We start from the raw sequence: 11,256 nt of genomic DNA, 5'->3' as shown, positions 1-11,256 counted from the left end.
ACACTTTCTCATTGCTTGCATATGGCTGCATACGTCGACAATACATCGTTAGATGATCCAATGGAACTCCAGTGCCATCAAACAAATTGAATTTTGGTAGTACAAAATCATGCGGAATATTCAGATTCTTCACAAGGCACAAATTGGCCGGATTCAACATCCCTGAAACATTAAAACCCTCCATGGCTCTTAATCTCTTTTCCAACTTCTTAATGGCAACTATTGAGTTATTTTCTTCATTCTGAACTTCCTCATTCACTACTCTGGCGGTTACAGCTTCCGCAATATTAGCGTTGACTGGGAAGGGATTATCATGCACATGGGTCTCAGCTGAATGAATATATGTCGGGTTCTGAGTGGTTGCCTGTTGGGAAACATACTGATGCTGATGCAAACCAGGCAAAGGCTGATTACGAATAGGAGTAAACCCGGGTGGGTAAGTTGGTATTTCCTGGTGCAGATGATTCTCAGGAATCTCTAGTGTTTCAGAATTTTCAGCTACTCCCTTTCCTTTCATCAGCAACGCCATATTCTTCATCAATAAGGCCATCTGTTCTTTGATTTCAGCTATATCCTGATTCTGACTATGCTCACCCACTTCCTGCTCCATATTCTCAATAATTCTTGATTGTAGGCGAGTCTGATAGGGGTGACGATGTTGCTTCTTGAAAGCTATGATTAATGATGCACTTAAATCCCCTGATTTGAAAAAAATGTAACAAGGTTAGTTTTCTTGTTTTGTTATTTTTCTTCTGCATGCTTGTGTGTGAATCCTATATAGTCATTGCAATTTAAAAAGACAATAAAAGCAAAACATCATTTCATTAAAGCGAATTTTATTTTTACATGATAGCCTTGAAAATAAAATTAATCCCTAGTTTGGAAACCCTCCATGCCGGAGCACTCCAATCATCTCTAGGTCCTTGCGAAGATTGGCCAAGAATTGTAGGACTTTCCCGAATTCTGGCCCCTGAAGCACTTCATCTTGGCTCAATTTTGCAGCTTCTTCCTCAAAGGCAATAGCCCATGCAGACAACTTTGTCACTTGGCACATTGCTATCTCAATTCGACGGGTAAGCGTAGACCGTGCCTCACGATTCTCTACAAGTCCATCAAGTAATGCCTCATTCTCATCTGCTAGCCTGACCATCTCAGTCCGATTATGGTTTAGCAACTCTTGATGTAACACTCTTAGCCGCTTAATTTCTTCATTCATTCTTCTCATGGCTGCTTCCATTGTGACATTTGCTTGCTCAATTCTTTGGTGTTGGGACTTCCACGCTTTAAGTTCCTCTAATGCATGTGACATCCCCACTTTTGCCCTTTGGAGTTCAAATTGTATTTGTAGGTTATTTTGTTCCAGCTGCTTCCTCTTCTTACTCACCATTTCCAATTCTTTCATTTCCTCCATCTCTTGTATCTTTGCTTGAGAGAGCTCTTCTTGTGTTAATTCATACTTCCTTTTATAGCTTTCGGCTTCTTGAGTCATCCTCAGTAATGCTTCTTCCAAATTCTGAATCTTCTTCACAGTTAAGTCCTCGACTTCTTCAGTGTCAGGCCCTTTTCTTCTGTGACCCGTATGCTCATTTCCTTGAAACCTCAATTTATTTTCTCCTACTATATTCTGAGGTATCCTTGTTCTTTCCTTATGGGTATTTCCTCCTTGGATATGATCTTCAGAAATAGTTTTGCCCCTCTTCTCATGCCATTTAAAGTAAATTAGGGTACCATCTGATGTGTGCTTGCCTCGATTCGTAATCTTGAGATTTTTCCATGCCTGAAGTATTTTTCGTATCGTAGGTACAATCAACTCCAAATCTTCTCCATCATCATAAGAAAAATCAAGATCTAACAACCCATGTGTTGCTGGAATACAAGGATTAGACCCTATTTGCCTAAATACTAATGATGGTGCTTGACTGACAGCTCCCCACGGGCCTAAAAGAGGGACCCAAGGAAAATCTCCACACCTATATAGAAATGTGTCAGGCAAAAACCAAGGTGCTTTTCCTTCTACACTGCGAACATCCAGGGATTGCAAGATCTTTTCCCATTTTCCAATATTCGGGTGGCCAGGTTTCCACTTTGCCTCTGTGAACTCCAATATCGGTCTCCTTTCTGGCCGCGTATGATCCTTAAAGCCAATCTTTGGAAAATCAAGCTCCCTACAATACTTAATGTGACTTACTAACCAGATTCCGAGCAAAGCTGAACATCCATTGAACCTTGCTTTTATATTGCGACGACAAAAGTTGAGAGAACGAATCGTTTCACATATTATTGCAGGAACTGGGTTCACACCGCGATCTACCTGATTAAAAAGCTTGATCACTCTCCCTTCCACATATCCTTGAGTGCAAGGAAATAATATAGCTCCATATATTGCAAGTGCCAATGCTGACTGTCTCAATGTTGTCTTCGGCTTTCCCTCCACGTATTTCATCAATTCCTCAATTGGAAAACACCACTTGCTCCCTTTGAATGAACCCATCCTCTTGACATTCTCACTCTCACATCCCAACATCTTGGCAATAATTTTTTCAGCTGACATGTTTTCCTGGAAGTAATACATTTTTGTATTATGAGGCTCCAATTGTAGTAACTGAGCATATTCCTCAATTGTGGGTGAGAAATCTATTTGCCCAAATGTGAAGCACCTATATGCGGGATCCCAATATGAAATGGCTGCTTGAAGCAATGTCACTGGTGTATCGACCCTTAGCAGACTCCCTATGAGACCATATTTTTTTGAGAACTCCGGGCTTAACTGCGGACTTTCCTTTGCCCATAAACTTATCAGACGTGGCAATGTGTGACTCTGAAATTCTGTCTTCATTACCCTTGGTAATAAGACATCCTCTTTCAAACTATCTCCATGCTCGGATTGCATTCTGCTCAACTCATCTCTTACGTCATAGATGTCCACCTTTTCATATACGGACACCCTTGACGCCATCCTGTTTCAATTGAAAGATGTTTTGACAATATTATCAAACCAAATTGCAATGACTGTGCCTATGTGAATTTCATGGGAAAGGAAACCAGTAATGGAAATTACAATTAAGAATGTGTACAACAAAACATCAGCCGCAAATGAATAAGTCACACAAAAATAAAACATGCCATTATATGGGGTAACCTAACTTTCTGGAGGTTTCGGCCATGGATCTAGGGCTTTATAAAGTGCAGGGGTAAGTTTATCTAACTACTCCGCGAGGTCCCAGATCATGTTGCTTTTAAAATCCCAACTATTGGGACAAAAGCTCCTCCCTTAACTTTTAAGGGAAGTCGATCCGGTGAGGATATCTTCCACTATCCATGCGGAGACGGAATCTCACGAGAATAGTGGTCAACCCTCTCTAATACTAAAGGTAGAGCCCGGGTGGTGGGCTACAGTGAGTGTAAATGTATGAGATGACAAATACTTTACCACAACAAAATAAATCAACATCCCTAACATATAAAGGAAACAAACAATTAATCATACAAAAAGAAGTAACCGTAGCCAATCAATTTAATCATATGGGCTTGACCCTCTTAGGTTTAAAAAACCTGGTGTCCCCAGCAGAGTCGCCAGTTGTCGCAACCGGGGTCACGACGCGGACCGGCGTGGGAGGATGAAAAATGTTTAGAGTCGCCACCAATTGATTTAAGGTGCAATTGGACACCGAAAAGACCTGCGAACCAGAGAAAAGGGTACGGGGATCGATTGAGTGTGGGGAAGGTGTTAGGCACCCCACAACTCCCGTTTGAAAACGGTTACCCGGATTAATCTAATGGCTATCTTATGGAAACTTGCTCTTTGCAAGGTGTAATTGTTAAAGTTTGAATTATTACTTTCAACACACTTATCAACTTATGATAGTGTTTGAAAAAGAAAGCTTGGAATATTACTATCAATTTATGATAGTTTTTATTTGAAAATAGGTTTAAAATAACACTATCCACTTATGATAGTTTTGGGAAAAGATTTGTAAGAATACTATCAACTTATGATAGCATTAAAAAAAAATTGTAATATTACTATCAACTTATGATAGTTTTTTTATTTGGAGACACACTACCAACTTTTGATAGATTTAATTTTAAAACACCAACTTATGGTGTTAACGATAAAATGTCCTACCAACTTTTGGTAGGTTTAATTTTGAACACCAACTTATGGTGTTAATGATAAAATGTCCTACCAACTTTTGGTAGGTTTAATTTTGAACACCAACTTATGGTGTTAATGATAAAATGTCCTACCAACTTTTGGTAGGTTTAATTTTAGATACCAACTTATGGTTTATTTAATAAAATGCCCTACCAACTTTTAGTAGGTTTAATTTTAAATACCAACTTATGGCATAAATGATAAAATGACCTACCAACTTTTGGTAGGTTTAATTTTAAATACCAACTTATGGCATAAATGATAAAATGACATACCAACTTTTGGTAGGTTTAATTTTAAATACCAACTTATGGTATAAATGATTATTTGGAAAAGTGTCATCTATCAATTTAACCTATTATTGCCAACTTATGGCAAATTCATAAATGAAATCAAATAAGGTTCATAATTCAAATAAAGGAAATCAACTTATGATTTTTTTAATTGAAATGACCTATATTCAATTTTAAGCCTATATATTCATAATCCACACTTGTACAAATAATCCAAATAATAAATGTCGAAATTATACAAATCGACATGAATAAGATAAATTACACAATATGGGGGGCCAAATATACACAAATTGTAATAAACCAAACAAAATCTTGAAATTGCTCAAGCCTCCATCAACTCGTCCAAATAATATCCAAGCCCGAGCCCCGTCCAACAAAACAAACATAAAGAGAGGGAAAAATAGAATACTCAAATGTAAATCAAGATTTAAATCGAATCAAGACCACATTATGAGATTCACACGTATCCAAACCAAGAAAATCAAATCCAAATATGGTCTCTCCCGCTTTTTCCAACAAGAAATAGAAGAAAAAAAATGCAAAGAGAAAGGGCTCAACATATTAGTATCGAAAACACTCCCAAGCATCACATATGTCCAAGGTGAATGCAAGAAACACCATGTCTATTCTTAGTCAACATCCGAGGATGCTAAAAATGAATCAAACATTGAAATCAAGTGTAAATAGAGCAATACTTGAGTGAAAGATATGAGGGGTATGAAGCTTCTACCAAAAAATCCAAAGAATCGGTTTTCCCCTTCTCTCCTTCTCTCCTTCTCTTCTTCTCTTCTTCCTCTCCCCTCTCTTCCTCTCTTCCTCTCTTCTTTTTTTGTTTTTTTTCACCAAAAGCCAAAGCCTCTCCTTTTTTTCTTCCTCTCTCTCACGCCTCCTCTCTTCCTCTTTTTTTTTTTTTGTTTTGTTTCCTCTCTCTCCCCCAAACCAAAGTCTCTTCTCCCCTCTTCTTATTCTTTTTCTTTCTCTTTTCCTTCCCCTTTTCACTTCCCTTTTTTTTTACCCTACTTTCGGCCACTTTATCTTTTCCTTCTTTTTTTCACTTCCTTTTTTTTTTACCCTACTTTCGGCCACTTTATCTTTTCCTTCTTTTTTCACTTCCTTTTTTTTTTACCCTACTTTCGGCCACTTTATCTTTTCCTTCTTTTTTATATTTTTTATATATATATTTTTTTTATATGATATATATATATTTTTAATATATTTGTTTTTATTATTATTATTTTTGTATTTTGTATTTTTTTGGCCGGACGAAAACCGGGTACTACAGCTAGGACTCTTGATTGATTTGATTTCCTATTTTAACTATGTCTCTTATTTTAATTGCATGTATGATTGTAATTAAATGCCATGCTAGATTAGGATTCCTATTTATTTATGGATGTTATCTAAACATGGAAAATAAAATACCAATCATCCAAAAATAAATATTAAGTGGGAGAAGGGTTACACAACACCCTACGGTCTCCACTATTGGTTCAAAGAAAAATATGTAATTCGGAAAGTTGAGATATTAAACGTGACTATGGTATTATTTTGGTAAAAATCCATTTTTAACTTAAGATTCTTTTCAGAACCAAAGTGTGTAATTCTGACCCATGCATTTAAGTATTCTAATTTAAGATTAACAATGCAATGTCTAGAAAGTTCTGTCAAGGATTGAGGTTACTTAATTGACCGCCGTTTTTCAGAAAGCCCCCTCTTTCCTGGGAACAACCTGGTTGCTAGATTTGTTAATTGTTAAATTGAAAACCTATGGTGCTGCGATAACGGTTTCACTTCATGGAGAAAATCCGTAACGAATCTCAGTTTTGGGCGATGATACCAAAATGCGTAAATTCCGGTCAATGCATTTTTTGAGATATCTCAATTCCAGGAGTTTTGGAATTACGGAAATATTTTTTTAAGTTTGGATTATTGATAAGAAAATATAATAGAGATGTAATTGAAAATATGTGTTGGCTTGGACCTTCCTCCCTATCGAAAATTTTCGATTACAAATATCTCAGATTATTAGTTTTCTTGATAGTCATAATGAGTAGTCATTTATTATAAAATTATTTCCCTATCAGAATAAATTTTATGAAGATAGTGAGATTATGATCAAGTGATGGTTATACACTTAACTATAAATTATGGAAATATTTCCCATCGAAATCAATACCATTATTTATAGGACCAAAGCAAGTTAACTAATTAAATTTACATTTGACACGGCGTATTGTCTAGACAATGAAAATTAATGTGAACTAAATTGCATGGAATTTATTCTCCCGTCAAGATAGGAAATTTCATGCTAAAGCGTTTTGATTGTTAACGAATTATATGATTGATTATGGGTGCAATCTTAGATAATTCGAATCATGTATGCCATAAATAAATTTCTGAATATGTCATTTTTTCAGTTTTTCAAAATGCCTTCATTCAACCTATTATCTGTTATACTGAAAGACCATAAGTTGGATGGAACAAACTATGTCAACTGGAAAAGAAATTTGGATATTGTGCTCACCTCTTAAGAGTACAAATTTGTGTTGACTGAAGTATGCCCTGAATTGCCTGAGGAGGGTGCCACTAATGAGCAAATCAGTGCTCACACGAAGTGGAAGAAGGCTGATGAAATGGCTAGATGCTACATGTTAGCATCAATGTCAGACGTGTTGCAAACACAACACCAGAATATGACAAGTGCATATGACATCATTTATAGCCTAAAGGAGATGTTTGGTGATCAAGGTAGAGCCGCATGGCAGACTGCCATGAAAACACTCATAAACACCCAGATGAAGGAAGGAGCCAATGTAAGTGAGCACACTCTTAAGATGATGAGTCTTTTGAATGAGCTCGAAGTACTTGGTGCTGATATTGATGGTGAAAGCGAGATCGATATCGTACTTCAATCTCTTCTTGATAGCTATGAGAATTTTCGGCTGAACTATAACATGAACAAAAGGTTTTATACCTTGCCGAAACTTCTCAATGAGCTTAAAGGAGCTGAAAAACTTCAACCTAAGCAAGCTAAGGTCAATCTAAATGAGAAAGGATCTTCTACTATACCAAAGGTAAGAAGAAGAAAAAGACTCAAAAGAAGAATAAGTCAGTCAACTCCAAGGGTATTCAAGGTGGAGTGAAAAAGCCGAAAGGCAAGTGTTTTCACTGTGGCCAGAAGGGACATTGGAAAAAGCAATGTCAAACATGGCTAAGCAAGAATACTCAAGGTAACTTCCTTTTATTTGTTGTCGAAACACAATTAGCGGTTGTGTCTATTGGATCTTGGTGTGTAGACACTGGAGCCACTAATCATGTTTGCAATTCATTGCAGGGGTTCCAGGAAACCAGACGACCAAATAAAGAAGAGAGTTACATGCTTTTGGGAGATGCAACAAGACTAATAGTAGAAGCAGTAGGCGTTTTTGATTTGAGTTTTAGTAGTGATAGGACTTTAATTTTGAACGATTGTTTTTACGTACCAGCTATGAGATGAAATTTACTTTTAGTTCCATCTTTAGCTTTGAATGGATATTGTTTTGAGTTTGATAACTCTATTATTGTCAGGTACAATAAATGTTTTATTTGTTCTGGTACTTTGGTAGATAATCTTTACATTATAAGTCCAAATTCTGCTAGATGTAATGAATTGAATAACTCAACAATTTTGCTATCTAAGAGAAAGGAACCTTCAAAACCAAATCAAACTTATCTTTGGCATCTACGCTTAGGTCATATAAATCTAAACAGGATTACTAGACTGGTACGAGATGGACCTTTGAGTTCATTAGAAGTTGAGGAACTTCCAGTCTGTGAATCATGTTTGGAAGGTAAGATGACTAAGAGACCATTTTCGGCCAAGGGGTATAGAGCCAAAGAATGTTTGGAGTTGATACATTCTGATGTTTGTGGTCCAATGACTATCCAAGCAAGAGGAGGTTATGAGTACTTCATCACTTTCATAGACGATTACTCAAGGTATGAATACATTTTTCTAATGCACCGTAAGTCTGAAACTTTTGAGATGTTCAAAACCTATAAGGCAGTTACGGAGAAGCATTTAGGAAAGAGTATCAAAACACTACGATTTGATTGTGGTGGCGAATACCTCTTGGGAGAGTTTATGGAATACTCAAACGCAGAGGGGATTTCATCCCAGCTGACTGCGCCAGGCACACCACAACAAAATGGTGTGGCAGAAAGGAGGAATAGGACTCTTATGGAAATGGTAAGATCGATGATGAGTTTTTCTGAGTTGCCTAAATTCTTCTGGGGCAATGCCCTGGAAACAGCTGCCTACATTGTTAACTTAGTTCCTTCTAAGTCAGTACCAACTACTCCTACTGAATTATGGATAGGGCAAAAGCCCAGCTTGGCCCATATACGGATATGGGGTAGTCCGGCCCAAAGGTGGTTTGTTTTATAGTCCTAAGGATCAGAAGGTCATTGTTAGCACCAATGCCCGATTCTTAGAAGAAGACTATATGATGAATCACAAACCCAAAAGTAAGATTGCTCTTGAAGAATTAAGAGGGGAGACACAAGGAAACCAAACAACTCAAGAAACACCAGTTGAGGATAATGATCCAGTACCACATAACAGTGGGAGGATTGTGGAATCCCAAATTGATTATGTTCAGAGGGATGATCAGGACATGCTGGGGAATCAACCAGATCAGCGTGAAGATCCTGATACAAATCTAACAGAATCATCACACCAAAATACTCTAAACGAAAAATAGAGCATCGTCGTAGTGGGAGGGTAACTAGATTACCTAGTCGGTATGCTCTATTAGGTGAAGTGTATGAAATGATCCCAACTGAACAAGATATTGATCCTAGTAACTACAAAGAAGCTCTCCAAGATAAAGATGCAATATCTTGGAAGAAAGCTATGAAATATGAGATGAAGTCCATATACTCAAATCAACTCTGGGAACTTGTAGAACCAACGAATGGTGTAAAACCCATTGGTTGCAAGTGGATCTACAAGAGAAAGTAGGGGGTGGATGGGAAGGTTGAAACCTTCAAAGCTAGGCTTGTTGCAAAAGGGTACACTCAGAAAGAAGGGATCGATTATGAGGAAACCTTTTCGTCGGTAGCAATGCTTAAATCTATCCGGATACTTTTATCCATTACAACATATTATGATTATGAAATATGGTAAATGGATGTCAAGACAGCTTTCCTAAATGGAAGTCTTGACGAAAGCATCTATATGGTGCAACCAGATGGATTTGTAGCGAGAAACCAAGAGCACCTGTTGTGCAAGCTTAAGAGATCCATTTATTGACGCAAGCAGGCATTTAGGTCTTGGAATATGAGATTCGACCAGGCCATAAAATCCCATGGATTTGAGCAATGTCCTGATGAACCTTGTGTCTATCGGAGGAGCAATGGAAGTGTGGTGGTATTCTTAGTACTTTATGTAGATGATATATTACTCATCGGAAACGACGTAGCTATATTATCTACTGTTAAAGTCTGGTTGAGTAGTCAATTCGAAATGAAAGATTTAGGAGAAGCCGGCCACATTCTTGGGATCAAACTACTAAGAAATCGGAAATAAAGAATGTTGGGCCTATCTTAGGGAGTCTACATTGACACCATCCTGGCAAGATTCGGCATGAAAGATTCCAAGAAAGGATTTCTTCCTTATAGATATGGAGTCACTTTATCTCGAGATCAGTGTCCTAAGGATGCTGAAGAGATAAAGAAAATGAGTCAAGTACCATATGCTTCGATAGTGGGAAGCCTCATGTATACCATGATGTGTACTAAACCAGACAAATGTTATATAATTGGTCTACTTAGCAGATATCAATCTAATCCAAGTATGGAACATTGGATTGCTGTAAAGCACATACTCAAGTACCTAAGGAGAACGAGAGATTATGTGCTGGTTTACAAGTCTGATGAGCTTATACCCACTAGGTATACAGATTCAGATTTTCAATCAGACAAAGATTCCAGGAAATAAACTTCAAGGTATGTTTTCACATTGGGAGATGGAGCCATTAGTTGGAGAAGTGTCAAGCAATCTTGTCTTGCTGACTCCACTATGGAAGCTGAATATGTAGCAGCCTCTGAGGCAGCTAAAGAATCAGTGTGGCTCCGGAATTTTTTTATAGACTTGAATGTGGTGCCTACAGCTCTGTCGCCTATTACACTTTATTGTGATAATAGCGGAGCAGTTGCAAATTCAAAGGAACCAAGGGCTCATTCAAAAGGAAAACATATTGAACGCAAGTATCACTTGATACGAGAGATCGTATGGAGAGGTGACGTCGTAATGATGAAGATAGCATCAAAGGATAACTTGGCGGATCCATTCACCAAGTGCTTACGAACAAAACAATTTGAGGGACACTTGGAGGGCCTGGCAATAAGATGTGTATCGTCATGGCCTTGAGCAGAAGTGGGAGATTGATAGGAATAGTATGCTAAAGGCCATTATTTTATGTAATATTCAAACTCGATTTATTTATTTGAATAAAATATATTTAGCATTTAAAATGAGAAAAGACATATTGGCATCAGTGTCTTTTATTCTATATGGTATATGAATTGGTGTGTAGTGTAGAGTCTAAGCTTGCACACGGAAGATCAATTCATAAGTTCCTATCGAATATAAGTAAGTGATCACAGCTAAGATGGAATTGGACAAACCGTCGACTTGACTGTGGTATAGTATTTCAGTATACCTATCTTGGTTACGGAGAGCGGCAAAGCTTGAACTTACTATACCAGTACACTTGGAGTGTATTGATCAGGACTACGTATGAGTCAATTTTTCTAGTCTGA

At 37.4% G+C, this 11,256-nt stretch overlaps 1 pseudogene; it reads left to right on the top strand.

Annotated features, from left to right (window-relative positions):
* The first annotated feature begins 8,287 nt into the window (after positions 1-8,287).
* On the top strand, positions 8,288-9,194 carry LOC119995561 (annotated as a pseudogene).
* The last annotated feature ends 2,062 nt before the right edge of the window (positions 9,195-11,256 follow it).

This window comes from Tripterygium wilfordii, chromosome 3 (genome assembly GCF_013401445.1).
Source record: "Tripterygium wilfordii isolate XIE 37 chromosome 3, ASM1340144v1, whole genome shotgun sequence".
Classification (NCBI taxonomy): Eukaryota; Viridiplantae; Streptophyta; class Magnoliopsida; order Celastrales; family Celastraceae; genus Tripterygium; species Tripterygium wilfordii.
The sequence above is the reverse complement of the archived record's forward strand: the minus strand, read 5'-3'. Positions and strand labels throughout refer to the sequence as shown.